The following is a 16,455-nucleotide window of genomic DNA, read 5'->3' as shown; positions in this document are numbered from 1 at the left end:
GAGTACAGAGCTGAAAATTAAACTCCTCGACGGATTCACCAATAAGTCAGGGAAGTTTCTTTCTTTTCTTCAATCCTTCTCATTTTTGAATAACAGTGAAAAAAAATGTGTGTGAATGATGCTACTTATGCCCTTCATATACCTACATATAACCTAGGAGTACACATTGGGTCATTTATGTGTAGTTTCTATTTATATTGCTAAATTAGGAATCGTAACTCATTAAAAGTTGATTGGTAGTGCACTTGTGTTAATCTGGCTATATAAACTTTTGTATCTACATGGTATCTCTTGAGGCTAAAAAATTCACGTTCACGTGACTTGTAGCACTTAGGGTTCCTTGTGAACACTGAGAGAGCGCCCGTGGAGACTTTGACACCTTGTGAGGTACTATTGAGCCATTTATCGCTCTTTTGAGTTTTGACGTCAACTCAGAGTTCATGAAACTCAACTTTCCCTATTTTTTTTCTGGATACTCTTTGTACACTAGTCTTGGTTTTTGAATTGCTAGCCTAGAGGTGACATCTAGTGGGGAGATAAAAACTTAGGTCTTGTAGCCTACTCAAGATGTGAAGGCCGAACCACCCCTAAAAATAGACTTATTTCATGGACTCTTATTCGAGCTTAATGCACATGGGTGGTATGAAACAATAAAAGAAGTGTTATGATTGTCCTAATTGACCATGAAAAGAAAGAAATTGAAAAATGAGCAGAAGAAAGAAAAAGAGAAATAGAAATACCCTACAAGAGGTGAAAGATTAATACCTGCTCCACACAACTACAACAAAAGTCAAGGACAAGATGCATGTTATCCACATATGAAGACTCTTCACCCGCCTAATGCCTCAGATGTATTCACGCCTAGTTTGTGAATAAGTTGATCTAGGGTGGTCTCGGTTGGACATGGCGAGTAGGTGAGAAGATGCTAGGGTGAAGGACCTGACACCTCCTAAACAGGCTTGATCCTTTTCACACTAGTCCACTCCATACATTTAGCGTTTGTTCCTTGCAGTATGTGGGATGTTTGATCATGACACCCCTCCTCACATACGATGAGTGAACCCATCCTTTTTGAGTGTTTTTGAGAGTATACCAGTTAGGCCGAGTCAAAGCGACAGTTCTTTAGGTGTCCACGGATATCCTGGGTGTAATGAGTCACACACATTACACGTGCTTCAAGATTTCGCCTATTTATATTTGAATTTATATGGCTACATTAACTCTGAATTGTGCTCGCTGGTTAATTTTACGTGAGTTTACTGTTCTTAATGGCTATATAATGATGAGATTTGCATGAATGACTTACTTCGGAGTTGCGTGAATTGGGTATGAATGAGTTTGTGTGTAATTTGGTGATATTCCTTTATGTGAAAGGGTACGGTTGTGTTGCCTGTGTATTCATTCATTGAAATTGCTATGACACGACCCTAAATTGCATTCACGTTATTTGCTAGAGACTAGCAAAACTTTAGTTGGGGGGTGAAAAACTTGACCGGTGCAAACTGCAAGTGCACAGTATCGTAGTTTTATAATATGATGATGTGTAGAGTATCATCCTCAAGGATTGATGTCTTAATTTTACCAAGTACCGAAATTTTACTAACCTTGATTTTATTTAGAAAAATTAACAATTTTAGATTGCAAAATTTAAACAAAGCTACTTTAAATAAACTATTCAGGAGAATTTAAAACTGAATACCGCGTGTCAAATTGATGATGGTGAAAACTTCTAGGAAACCGATTTCACCTAGTTTCTCACTATGTTTTACTCATTTAGCTAATTTAACTTCGTTTTCTCTGTTTATTAGCAAATCGCCAATTTTTCCAAAAGCCTCTTTCGATAGTCAATCGGAACCTATTCTTGTTTATTATTTAACATAAGAGTATGCAAATTAATAACGCAAGAAAGCAGTAAGACCCTCGATTTTTTATGCTAAGTAGGTTCATACAAGTCTTTCGATCTCTATATTTACCTACGCTGAATTATCCAAGATCTATCCTATAATCCCCCCTTTCGGTAGCAAATCACAAGACTAAAATCATTTAATTAATGGCCAATTAATTAAAAGCATTAGGCGCAGAATAACTCAAACAAACATTAATGAAAACTATTTCAGATTAGCATCAAAGAGCAAGCATAGTTCGAAATTGGCTACATCGTTTTCCTAGAATTCAAAAATTTAGTTCATTCCGAAAATAAAATCCAACATAACAGCTTTCACCATATTTTCTTCAATTTGGAGCGTACGGGAAAGATCAACACTCGCCGCACCGCCGTCGCGCGTCACGAACGCCCCGAACACCGCCGTTGTTCGCCACCTTCCGATTCTGAAAAGATAGTATTTTTGCGTGCTTCCAACTCTCCTTTGCCGTCTGTGTGTGTATCTTCGCAGCACCCCCAAAAGAAAACCACAAGAAAGCTCTCCAAAAAATAATTTTTCCAAGAAACTCTATGTGCTTTTGCCTCCCTTCTCTTTCTCCCCAAGAAAAATCCTTTTTTTTTTCTTCCTATGGTGCGGCCTCTCTCCCCTCAGCCCCAGCGCACGCTGCTCTCTCCAAATCTCCTCTTGCACATGGCACTCCCCCCACAAGGAAACCCTCCCTTGTTGACTTTTCCATCCTTTCCTTTTATCCTTTCTTTCTTTGCTTTTCTTTCCTTTCTTTTTTTCTTTTCATTCTTTTGTCTTTCCTTTGTATGTACCCAGCGCACACTGCCCTTATGAGATGACCTGGCTGCATGGCTGGGTCACATCTCATTTTTTGATTTTTTGATTTTCTTTTTTTTTTTCAAAGGTACATGAACTGCCCTCCTCTTTCAAGCCCACTTTCGACCCTCTTACAGCTGGTAACTCTCAAAGATTAAAACATAAAATATGTAGAGCTCTTTTTCAGCTTTTCCTAGAATTTTGAATCATCTCAATCGGAGCTTGTATGAGAAAGTTACGCCAAGATTACGAAGAATTGTTAAAAAAATCCATAAAACGGCGTATGCTAACTTCACGTCTGATTTCGGCCTTGATGCTGCCAGTATTTTGCAAAACACAAAACATGAAAATTGTAGATTGTTTTCTTATCTTTCTACGGCACCTTGAATCATCTGAATCAAAGGTTGGATGAGAGAGTTACGCATAGATTGCAAAGTACTATCGGTTTTTTTTAGCTTCCAACAGTTGCTCTGCAATAAAAAATACCAAAATTTCATACATTACTCAATAAAACTCAAATTTTATAAATAGAACACAATGTTAGAATATTGAGAGTAATTAGGCATTTAAATACAAAATATCATTTGCAATGCATGAATTAAAGCACCTAATTACGCAATTTAAGCGCGTAATCAATCGTCGAACCGACGAGAATCCTGCCAGAAATCCTAGAGAGAAGGGGGAAGGGACGAACAGGAGAGAGAGAGAGAGAGAGAGAGAGAGAGAGAGAGAGAGAGAGAGAGAGAGAGAGAGAGAGAGAGAGAGAGAGAGAGAGTGAGTGAGTGAGTGAGTGAGTGATTTTTTGTGAAATTTTCTACATAAAAATCGAGTTTAGGCTATTTATACACTGACCTTCGTCAACGAGGCCACGAAGAAAGTTCGTCGATGAACACCTATTCCTCGTCAACGAAATTCAGAGCTGAATATAGCCTCTCGGTATCTTCTCGTCAACGAGACACGTGTCCCCGTCGACAAGCCCAATAAGCCGCTTCATCGACGAGAACCTGCTGTGATCCCCCTTTACAATTACTTTTTTCTCCTTCTTTATTATTTAAATATCATAATTCTTTGGGTCACTACATCTTTAATATTATTTATTTAATCAATTCAATTTTATAATATTTATTAATTACCTTTTATTTTATTTTTTTTATTTTTTATTTTTTGTTTGTTTTTTATTTTATTTTTTAGGATCACTACACCTAAATATTTTTGGGGTCATTACATCTTGTCGATGAAGTACACGTGTCTCATCGACGAGAAGATACCAAGTGTCAGGAAAATTTAGAGAATTTCAAGTTCGTCGACGAACCAATCTCCTCATCGATAAAGTGCCTTCATGGGCTCGTTGACGAACGCCGGCCTATAAAAGGGCAAACCCTCATTTTTCAGCGTGAATTTATCTCCGCTCTCACACACACTCTCTCTCTCTCTCTCTCTCTCTCTAACCTACAATTTTCCTTCCCCCTCTTTCTCATTTTGGCTCCGTTAAAGCCCGTTTTGATGATCAGCAACTGCCACTAGGTTCGTGGGAAAATTCTCTACAACTTAACCGGAGCAGATTATTGGTTTGGAGTTTTTGGGCACCACTCCAAAATCAAGGTAAGTAAGGTGTTTTAATATTTAAGTATTTATTTTGAGTATATAGGGCCTAGGAAGTGTTAAATGAGAATTATTCTAGGAAATGAGTTGATTGATCTAGGAAAAATGTGATTTTTAGGATTTTTAGTTTCGGATGTTGTGGGCGTAGGATTTGGGCTTTTAGCAGACCTCTCAGTAAGTCAAGTAAGAAGAATAAATTATAGCAGTATTTTAGAAATTATGGGTTAAATGAATATGTGAAAATGGTGATATGATATTTTAACTGTATGTATTATGATATGAATAACAGACGAAACTGTGTGACATATGAGTTATATTGAGAATATGTTTGAAACTAGGTTGTGTGAACTGCATGATGAATTATAGGAATATGAAGTAAACATATATTGAAATGTTTTTGTGCATAAAAGAATATAAGAGAAACCCAGTGATGTTTTGGAATTTGAAAGTTATGAAATGATGAATTATGTTATATTAAGAAATGTTGAAATATGCGAAATGTGAAATATACTATTATGAGAATGGAATATGAATATGAAAATGTGAATATGGGAATGTGAATGTCGAAATGTGAATACTGGAACATGAATACAAAAATGTGAATATTGAAATGTGAATGGTGAAATGTGAATACTGAAATGTGAATATGAAATGTAAATATTGTAATGTGAATACTACAATATGAAACTTGGGACGCGGCCACTATGTGGGTGGCTTCCGGCTCTTTCCCAAAAAAAAAAAAAAGTACTAAAATGTGAATATGAAAATGAGAATATTGCAATGTGAATACTGCAATGTGAATGTTGAAATGTGAATACTGGAATTGTAAATATTGCAATGAGGATGCTGCAATATGAATACTGAAACGTGAACATGAAATGTGAATACTGCAATATAAAACTTGGGACGGGGCCGCTATGTGGGTGGCTTCTGGCTCTTTCCCAAAAAAAAAAAAAGAGTACTAAAATGTGAATATGAAAATGAGAATATTGCAATGTGAATGTTGAAATGTGAATACTAGAATTGTGAATATGGAATTGTAAATATTGCAATGAGGATACTGTAATGTGAATATTGAAACGTGAATATGAAATTTGGATGATGAAAAATGTGGAAATAAGAACCTTGATGGACGATTAATGATAATGAGCACAGTACTGATGCTAGCGGATGATAAGTACAACCACACGGTCTCGTGAAAAGTGTGGCGTGGCAATTGAATGAGCCAGTGAGAAGGGTAGTTTTGCCCCCTGGAGTCCGGACCAGGTTTAAGCAATTCATTCGTACTATGTACAGACGGGTATATAGATAGTTTATTTTGATCTAACCGGGTTGGCCAACTGCAGTTTAGATCCAGCCTTCGGGCCGCACAACCTCGACCATGGGGGGAAGCATGGTGTGAAGAATATCCTCAGGGTAGCCATGAGTTACAGACGCACATGTATTGGTTACTGAGGACACTCATATGCTAGATGATGAAATGGAAATGAAAGAGAAAAGAAAGAGTGTAAGTATAATAATATAAATAAATAAGGCAAAGTGAAACTCTCCGCTTAAGGAGGCTTACTGAGTAAGGTAAGTGCCCTTATAAGTATCAGTTGTAGTCGTACCCGAGTTAATTGGGCAGGGTTACAAATGATATCAAAGTAGAGGGGAGCTACATGTATGGGCGTGTAACCTCCTCTATCCTCGAGAAACTTTCGCTAATATACATGGGTTGTATGTGAATGAGTTGAAAAATGGAATTAAAGCTTTTAAAAGCTTGTGTTTTATATCTATATGATTATATAGTGACCCGAAGAATAATAGTATTTAAATAATGAGAGAGAGAAATAGAAACAAAAATAGAAGGAGGTCATAGATTTCGTCGATGACATTGCATTTTTGGGGATAATAATAATAATTTCAAAGAAATTGCTAGGACTCGTCAACAAATACAGGGTTTCAACGACGAGTGCATAAGGAAATTTGTCGACGAATACAGGGTTTCGTCGATGAGAAAATATCGAGCCGGGTTTTTGGCTGCTCTGAATTTCGTCGACGAATATAGAGTTTCGTCGATGAATTTAATGAAGGACTCGTCGATGAGGTGACGTGTCTTGTCGACAAATATGGCCCTATAAATAGCTAAAACTTGGATTTTTATTCACTTTTAACGCTCCTCTCTCTCTCCTCTCTCTCTCTCTCTCTCTCTCTCTCCTACGTATCTCTCTCCCTTCTCTCTTCGATTTTGGCCCCGCCGGTCGCCGGATTGAAGACTTGAGGCTACCACGACTCTCCTGGCGAAGTTCTCTACAAGTTTGTCAGAGCAGATCATTGGGAAAACGAAGTTGGATTTCATCCCAAATTCAGGATAAGGTCTTTTAGCCTATTTTTGGCCTTATGGTAGTTATAAGAAATGATGTAAGCGGAGAAATACTAATATTTGGTTCTGGAAAATATTATTTTCAGGGTATTGTGTAAGAGGCCCTGCGGGTGTTAAGCTAGTATTTCATAGGGGCTTTCCAGTAGTCAGGTAAGGGAAATATGTTATGCTAAGTATTTTTTAAAATATTATACAGTTTATTAAATGATGAAAATTATGTATTACAGTATTGTGTGGCTTGTGAATATGATTATAATACGAAGATAGGTTTTACGATATTTCAGTATTCTGATTTTACGATATTTCAATACCATGATTTCATTAACCTCAGTACCATGATAATACGAATATCAATATTATGATCATGCAGTTTCAGTAATATGATTATGCAGATGTCAGTGTTATGATTATACAGTTCTCAGTATTATGTATGAACTACGGTTACAATTTATGCAGCATCATGATTATTTCAGAATCATGGTAAATTAGATAGATATATATATATATATATATATAGAAATATATTATATGATGTCAGACCCTACTAGACTATGCAGCTACAGAGCATGGTACCGTTGCTACAAATATAACGTTACTTTTTTAGTACAACCACCTATTTAGATAATACATGGTAAGGTCGATCACCTAGGCCCTTGAAGAGGTTGGGCTTCCCATCCAGATATGGGTTAAGGTGAGCACATTGACCGATGGAGTATAGTGATTTATTCCTGATTGGCCAATTAGGGTAAATCCCGCCTACAGGCCACACAACCCTGTTATGAAGGGGTAAGTCATGACACACAAATATCCACGGGGAACAGTTTCAGTTATTATTACGTATGTATAGATTTGTAGAAATAAGGAACATACTTACTTATACTAGAAGTATTTCGAATAATATTCTTCGATACTGACATGTTAAGCAATGGGGACAGGGGTGGTGGATTTTATCACTTATACTTTATTTATATATTCAGTTATACATGTTTATTTGGAAACAAATTTTCATGATATAGTAGCTCATTTTCGACACACTAATAATAGCATATTTCTTCTTACTAAGCGTTGGCTCATCCCATAGTTGAAACATTTTTCAAGTGATCCAGGTAGGCGAGCAGACCGGGCTAGCAGATAGAGGGGCTTCTGTACTGCCCTGCCAGTGGAGAGTGAGTACATTTTGGGAGTATTTTTGTATACCCTAGCTAGTTAAGGGTATTTTGGGGAACAGACGTATGTATATATTTTGGAAAACATGTAGTACTCTGGTATTGTGTGGTATTGGTTTTGAATTGTGTATATATTTTCATATGGTTATGTCTATGCGATTTATGTTTCTCGCTACTTAGGTTATTAATTGGGTTTACCCCCAGCATGGTATCAGGGTATGCAGAATATCATAGTATGAAAAAAATAAATAAATAAATCCCAGTTATTAAGTAGGTCGTTGCAGATTATGAGTTTAAATGGTATATTTTTCTCAGATGGTATTATCACTGAAATGAGAATATTATGATATAATGAAACTCTTATTGCCACACACTGTAAATAATTTATTCCGTATTACTAAGATGTGTCTCACCCAAATATCTAATATTTCAGGAAATTGAGAAAGACTATGTAATAGAGTTCCGAGATAGAGGGGAGCTAGTACCCTGATAGACAGGGTGAATGTTTTGAGTTAGGGATGGATGTTTCCCCTAGAGTTTTTGGTTGATTTTTGGGGATGTGTGTGTGTATATATCTAGTACTCTAGGTATTTGTATTCTAAATGGTTATAAATATTGACTTTCGCTGTTAGGATTGTTTGTATGACTGTTTGCCCGGTATCCTACTTTGGGTCGGGTTATACTGATATGGTATCAGAGATTCTGATGTGACCGATGTTTGACGAATATTTATTATTTCTTGGAAAAAAAATGGTATAAAAATCAGGGCGTCACATGCTTAGAGTAGATATGTCCGTGCATCATTCATCGCTCATACACATAAGCATAGACTTGTTGAATAATCAATGGTCAAAAAACAATAAATCCTTCCCTATGTTCAAATGAACATAGTAAATAGAATAATATGACCTAATATCACAATGATATATGAGTAACAATAAAAATCAACTACGTACATGAAAATGAAACGAAGATTTACAAAAAAAATCATTCAACGTGTGAAGAAAATACATGAAATATCTAAGTTCACTGCTAATATTACATTTTGTTAAAAATAGTAGGATTATAATAAAACTTTCTAGGTAAAATTGGAGGCATATATATACATCAACATTAATTATAAAAAGTAATGAATTCTTGGCACCAACAAGTAACACCAACAATGTGGGAGCAAACAAGAATGAAATAGCTCTATCGAGCACCAAATCACAATCATGTTGTGAACAATGAAGAAGGATGAATCAGAAGTGTGCTCTCAACCATCAAGATTAATTTCTTTTCTACTCAACCAAATGAAAAAATCACGATCCAATCATCAAGATTAATTGAAGTTGACTGTGCATAGACCCTTCAACCAAAATGTTCTACAAACTTTTTTGTTCTTGGCTTTCTTAAGCCATGCACCAACCAAAACTTCTAACAAGCTTTTGCTTCCTAAAGAAGTAATAGCTCGTTTGATTCAGTAGAATAACTATTCATTAGAATAAGGTGGGATATAGTATCAATTTTAGGATCAAGGGAATAGTTATTCCTTTTATATTCCTAATTATTTCATTCAACATATATAAGAAAGGAATAGATGTCTGCATGATGAAATTTGGGAATAGTTATTCCTTATCTATTCCTTTTATGGACTCATAAAATGTTTCACATTGTTATTTGTTTTATGGTAACAATATAATTTTTTATATAACTAATTGTAACTAACCTACTAAAACTAGTTTATTGTTGATAATAGGCATTCCGCAAACCAAACCTAACTTCATTTCTTCAAAAACGACAACTCATCTTTCATGATAAGTTACAACTGCATTGCATAACCATCCAACTAAATAGACTATCGCCAAAATCAATATTATCTTTTACGTAATATGCATTAAAACGTCTGTCTAGACTCCAAATTAATATGTATGTATGTCATCTTTCTTATCTATGTATGTATGTATATCATCTTTTATATGTATGTATGTATCTATGGATGTCATCTTTTTTAGAAACCCAAAAAGATCCTAAAAAATGTCATTCAAACAGGTAGAAATTGGCCATTAAGTTGATGAATGAATAATCATTTTTACTAGTACTCCCATCGATCAAGAGGAAAAAATTTAACTCCGTGTATATATAGAATGCAGAGACGGCCTGCCGGGCAATATCTCATTGCAGATATCCCCTCCCCAGGACCCCAGCAATACTGCCAGAGAAACTGAGATTTTGTTCTCTCTCTCTCTCTCTCTCTCATGTCACTGTTATAGGTCGCTGGTGCATTGGGTCAATATTAATTTTTGTTCTGTTTGTTTCAGTCTGAATATATCCCCACTTCAACAGTACATTTGATCAATTCTCCTTATACATGTCAGCTGGACTCCTATTAATTGTTAAATTTACTGGTTTGCATGGTGCAATGAATATAATGAAACACCAGCTAGCTAGCTAGCTTGCATAGTTGTTTTATACACATATAATTGCTGTATATTCATTTATTCATTTCTTTCGGAAGGAAACTCTAGTTCAGTTCTACCATGAGAAGGAGCAAGCCGCTAGCTAAGGGGTCCAGTGCATTAATGTTGTAACCTTGGTTCTTGGTGTGGATGTTGAGCTGCATTTAACATGCAGATGAAAACCCGAACCCCACGCTGCATGCATCACATGCACAATCATGAAATTTGAATTCAACTAATCAGAAGGATGACTTTATGCTGCACATAAACCCTATCTTGGATGTGACCAACTCCACCAAAAATACGTACGAGCAACGATTCTTTTGTAAAAGATTTAAAACTCAATAATTATAAAATGTTATATTAATATTTAAATTCACTAAAAAAAAGGAATTTGAGAGGATTTACATTACTAAAACCCAAATCAAATCATATGTCTCACTTGTGTGGATCAAAATGTTAACTAATACGGCATAATCCTCCAATAAATGAATTTCCAAGTCCTACGTGGATCATTTTTTATAAGTCTTTCTCGCAATTCACTACCCTTTATTTGCCCAACAATCCACAAAGAAACTCTCAAGTTGCTAAGGTTTGTTTCGAGTAACCATAAATTTAAGTATGAAATTCAGATATCAAATTCAACATATTTTTATATTAAATTCTTTAAAATTTACAAATTATATTAAATATAAAGTTCAAACATGAGATAAGTAAATGAGTTATTTATGTATTACCTTTTGATTTATTAGAGTTCGTCATATATACCTACACAGTGAACTTGAAATCTTAAACATAAAACCCTCACAATCAATTGTTGAAATGTCTCTTATGAATCGATGATCAATTTATTATTGTTGTCAAATTGATGATGACTGTAGTTGTAATTAAATTATTAAGTTATCACGAGTACAAATGGAATAGGCACTCCTCGTGTCATGATCCCACATTGGATTAGATTAGAGAGATATTAGGTTTAGAAGGATAGTTTAGGCTCCAATTATGCGAGCCATTTTTTATACAATAAAACCATAAGCCATGGGCCAAATTAACCTGACATACAATACCTCACCAGAGTTTGACCGATATAGTTACATTTAGTATAAGAATCATGCTAGGAGCATTACCATGTAAATGGATCCTACGTAGATGTGAAAGTCCCATACACAAAAGGTTGGATCAATATTTTGACAAGGATGTTAAAGATTGAACGAGTTGGAGATCCTTAATATGATCTCATGTTGAATGTGTGTTAGAAACATTTTGAGCTTACAAGAATGATTTATGCTCCATTACACGAGCCATTTTTTTATGATAAAATTGCTAGAGCAGTGAGCTAATTAAAGTGGACAATTTTTCACTGGAATTGAGTTACCATTCTTGCATTGTTTACATTGCAATTGGGTTGTTAATTACCATGCATGGACAGGTTGGGGAGGTGAAAAACCTAAGCAGAATGCAGTGAGCCAAGTGAAAGAGAAGGGAAGGTAGGAATGGGACTTGGTAGCCAACCAAGCAATTAAAATCGGAAGGAATGGTTTTGGGGGGAGGGGCCTGCAGAATTGATGTGGTGGGGGTCCGTTCCCAAGGCGTCAAACACTTGCTTAAATGTTGCAGGTGAAGGACAAGAAGCAAATACTCGAGTGAGAATTTGCAGGGACAAGTACCGCGCCAATGACTTTATTCAATGCTGCCAAACTTCTTGCCCCAAGCATGACCATTGACCAAGACCTTTCTCTCTCTCTCTAGACTTTGAATTTGAACTACATTACTAGTTAAGCTAGGGTAGAAAATAATATTCATTTCCTTCTCTATATTCCCCCTTCTCATATAATATGATAAAATATTATGTTGAGTATGTTTGGAATACTTTTTTTTCCAAGTCATTGACATTGGGCATTTTTTAAGGGATGAAAGTTATTAGTTAAAATTTATTAGCTAATGGGTAGTGCTAAAGATAGTATTTATCGAGAAAAAAGTTTATTTTGATATTTTTATTATATATGGTTACAGTTATATAGAGTTTTTACGCGCAGTGCGAGACAAGTCCTCATAATGCTGATTTGATCTGGTCTGACAATTTGTAATACAAACTATACGCGTTTCATGTGGTTCAAAGTGAAAATTTGTTCCTTTTTGTTCAAATAGACTGGTAGTGCATGTCCAATCATATAAATCTATTGGTATTCATTTTGTATCATCTGGTTCACTTGTTGAATTAGAGATATGAAGTTTTATCATAATAGTTAGAATATTTAAATTGTGCAACTAAATTAAAATTGTGAGATAATGTGAAATCATGTGTACACACACACACACACACACACACACATATATATATATATATATATATGTATTTTAGGTGCTCTTGTGGAAGATGAAGAGATATCACTCAATTCATAAGCTTGATTGGGGCACGTGTGAAATATGATCTTGGTGTGACTTGGTCCTTTTTGGATGTATGAAATGGAGTGTGATACACGTAGCAGTGACAATGCTACAAAGAGCTAGGTTAGGAGAATGAATATGAACGGGAGAGCAGGAGCCTTGCTTAGACATACATATATCAAATAATAATGGTTGGTCTGATCATCTATACGCACAATAAATGTGGAGAAACTAGCAAGTTAGCCTTTATAAATGAATAGTAAGCAATACATACACCCCCAAATCTAGGCTTCATCTTCTCATCATCATCCACCATCACCTGGTTAGGTTGCATGTGAAAGTCGGGACTCATTAGTCATCGCCCCCACCACAAATGACACACCATCCATAAATGATAAAACTTGAGCAAAAGGAAGTGAGAGGAAAATAAAGAATAAAGATAGCAAAGAATAAGATGCTATTGATATGTATTTAATCTCTATACAACCCCCTATTTATAAAAAGAACTGAGAAGCATGTAATTAAAGGAAAATCAATATGTACACTCCTTTCCAAAATAAAATGATCAACTCACTTTTCTCTTTAGGAAAGTTTACGTGATTTCAGCCGTAGCGTGGCATTCCTCAACACTCCCCCTCAAGTTAGCATGAATATTTATGACACCCAACTTGTTGAGTAAATAATTAAAATGTGTGAATCCAAGAGCTTTAGTAAAAATGATCAGCAAGTTGCTGGGTTGCATGCATGTAGACTATTTGGATGATGCCACTCTAGAGTTTTTCTCAAACCACATGGCAGTCTATCTCGATATGCTTGATTCGTTCATGAAACACTAGATTTGAAGTTATGTGTATAGCGGCCTTGTTGTCACAATACAAACTGACTGGCTGAAAATGCATTACTTCAAGGTCTGAGAGTAGAGATTTTAGCCAAGTAACCTCACAACATGTGAAGGCCATAGACCTATATTCTGCTTTGGCTGAGGAGTGTGAAACTACTATTTATTTCTTGGTCTTCTCGGAAATGGAAGATTTTTCGAGTATGACGCAATACCCAGTGACCGATTGTCTAGTGTCCCTGCATTGTGCCTAGTTTGCATTATAGTATGCATAGAGCTGAATTTCGCTAGAAGCATATAAGAAAATTCCTTGACCTGGGGTTTTCTTAAGGTACTGTAAGACCCTATGTGCTACATCCAAGTGTGGTATCCATGGCTTGTCCATAAACTAATAGTACATGCACTGAATAAGCTAAGTCAGGTCATGTGATGGTTAGATAAATTAATCTTCCAACAAGTCGCATGTATGACGATGGATTTGAGATTAAGTTCACCATCACTTTCGTTTAGTGCAAGATTTTGATCCATGGGAAAGTTTCTAGGTTTAGCTCCAAGGAAGCATGTATCTTCTAATATCTCAATGCATACTTCCTTTGAGATAAAAATTGAAAAGGGAGGTGTATTCCCAAGAGAGGGTGAATTTGGAATTTAAAATTTCCTTATACCCTCTTTAATTAATTCTTTCTTAACTCTTTTTGGTTTCAGCAAACACACATTCAAAGTTGGTTTACAATCACAAGTTCAGCAGAAAATTAATTTAGTTGTAAACCTTTATGAATGAGAGTTCTAACTTGAATACTTCTTTCAGCAATTTATTTCAACCAACCAAGATTCCCAAAACAAGATTCACGATATAGAATGAATTCAGCAATGCTTCCAAGATTTAGCAATTGAGTAACTCAAAGTAGAGTTTAAGAATGTAGCTGATAAAAAAAACCTATATTAGTAAATTTGATTTCTTAATATGAAGCACAACTGAAATTTCCAACACTCTTCTGCAACTCAGAATTTAAATAAACTTTCAATTAATGAGTCTTGGGTATTAATCAATCAAAGTACTCCCTTATGGTTTCTACAATAAGTATTGATCAACCAACTTACTCCCTTTCGGTTTTCGCAATCCCGAAGTCAAATTAATTTTTAGTTTATTTAAAACTCAATCCACGTAGTTTATAAGAGCAGAAGCTTAAAATCTAACCACGCAATGTATATGAATAGAAAATTAAATGAGAGTAGGGAAGAGAGTGAGATCGAGTTTTATGAGATTCAGCTATACCCGCCTACGTCCTCACCTTTGGCAACACACCTAAGGATTCAACTATACCACTCCTTTACAGATAGGAGCAACCTTACACACTCCTTTGATGGGCAGGAGCAACCTTTTACAATCCATCCTTCAACTAGGGTGAAGCCCCCTCTCCAAGCAATACCCCACTCTTGGTACAACGATTCAATAGTTCTGAACCATCTACAAAAACAAGAAACAAATTTGGTGTACAAAGACACTCTCAACAAGAGTTGATTAGTACAACAATATTAAGCACTACAATATACTTCAATTCAAAATAACAATTGAAAGAATTTGGAGCCTTGGAAGTATATCACCGTAATCTTTCCTTCTAGATTGAAACAATTCAGAGTAGGCTCAGAAATTTTGTAAGAGATTCACAGCAAAACTCAATAAGGAACTTCATAGAGTTTGAGAGCAAGAGAGCTTTGAATGTTGTGTATTTGCTTGGTGTATTGAATCCTTAGCCTTGGGGGTATTTATATATGTTTAAACAAGAGTATTTCATATTCCCCAAGTGACTTGGAGTGTTTCCCAAGTTTTCATAACGTTCAGAATTCAAAAAATCAAATTTGGAAACTTATCGTTATATTTAAAATTTGAAATCTCGAAGAGTCATTTGACTGGGAATAAAGAGTCAGTCGCCTGGATTCATTAAAACACTGAAAATTTCAAACTTAGCAAGGAGTCAGTCGACTTGATCATCACTAGTCAGTCGCCTAGGTCCTCTCAAGTTGTCTCAAAAATCAGTTTATTTATTTGTCAGTCGCTTGGATTAACTTTGTCAATCGCCTGGAAAGACCAAAAATCTGATTTTTCATTTTGTTTCCAATTTCTTTTTGCTCTTTTGCTTTCCACAAAATAATTTAAGAATTTTGAAAAATATTTTCTAGGATTTTTCAAAACGTAGTCTCTAAGTCAATGAGTTTCCTAATAAGCTTCAAATTCAATCAAATAATCATTTGAATGAAGTACTTGCATAGAGACTCTCTTAAGATTTAATTCTATCCTAAGCACTTAATTTGCTTTTCCATCGCTTGAGTCTATCTTGACTTCCAACTTCAATTTACTTTAAGTTTCATCAAATCATCTTTGAATCCATGCTTTAATAGTATAAGCTTTATGAGATCTTATTTCTTTGGAGTATAAGCTTTTAATAATCCTTTGGTTGAATAAGCCACTTCGTTTCCCAAAAAGTATTTGAGAGTTCCAAGATCTTTGAGTTTGAAATGATTACTTAGGTATTTCTTGGCCTCATTGACCTACTCCAAACTATTTCCTCTAATAATAATGTCATCCACATAGACTAGAATGGCAATGAAATTGCCTTCATGGGATCATAAGATTAGTGAATAATCTGCCTTGGATTGTTTGTATCATGCATCAATGCGATCAGATGAAAGTTTAGCATACCATTGCCTTGAAGCTTATTTGAGACCATACAGAGACTTAACAAACTTGCAAACTCTAGTCTCCCCCTTTCGTCAGAACCCCGAGGGAAGCTACATGTAGACTTCTTCATCAAGGTCGTCGGGGTGATGAAGAAGAGGGATTAGATGAGGATGGAGGAGAGGGAGGTAGTGAAGATGGTGAAGATGCATGGTGATGAAGGCAGAATGTCAGTGATGTTGTCAAGAGAAGGAATAGGACAAGGTAGGACAAGTT

Source organism: Malania oleifera, chromosome 11 (assembly GCF_029873635.1).
Source record: "Malania oleifera isolate guangnan ecotype guangnan chromosome 11, ASM2987363v1, whole genome shotgun sequence".
Lineage (NCBI taxonomy): Eukaryota > Viridiplantae > Streptophyta > Magnoliopsida > Santalales > Ximeniaceae > Malania > Malania oleifera.
The sequence above is the reverse complement of the archived record's forward strand: the minus strand, read 5'-3'. Positions refer to the sequence as shown.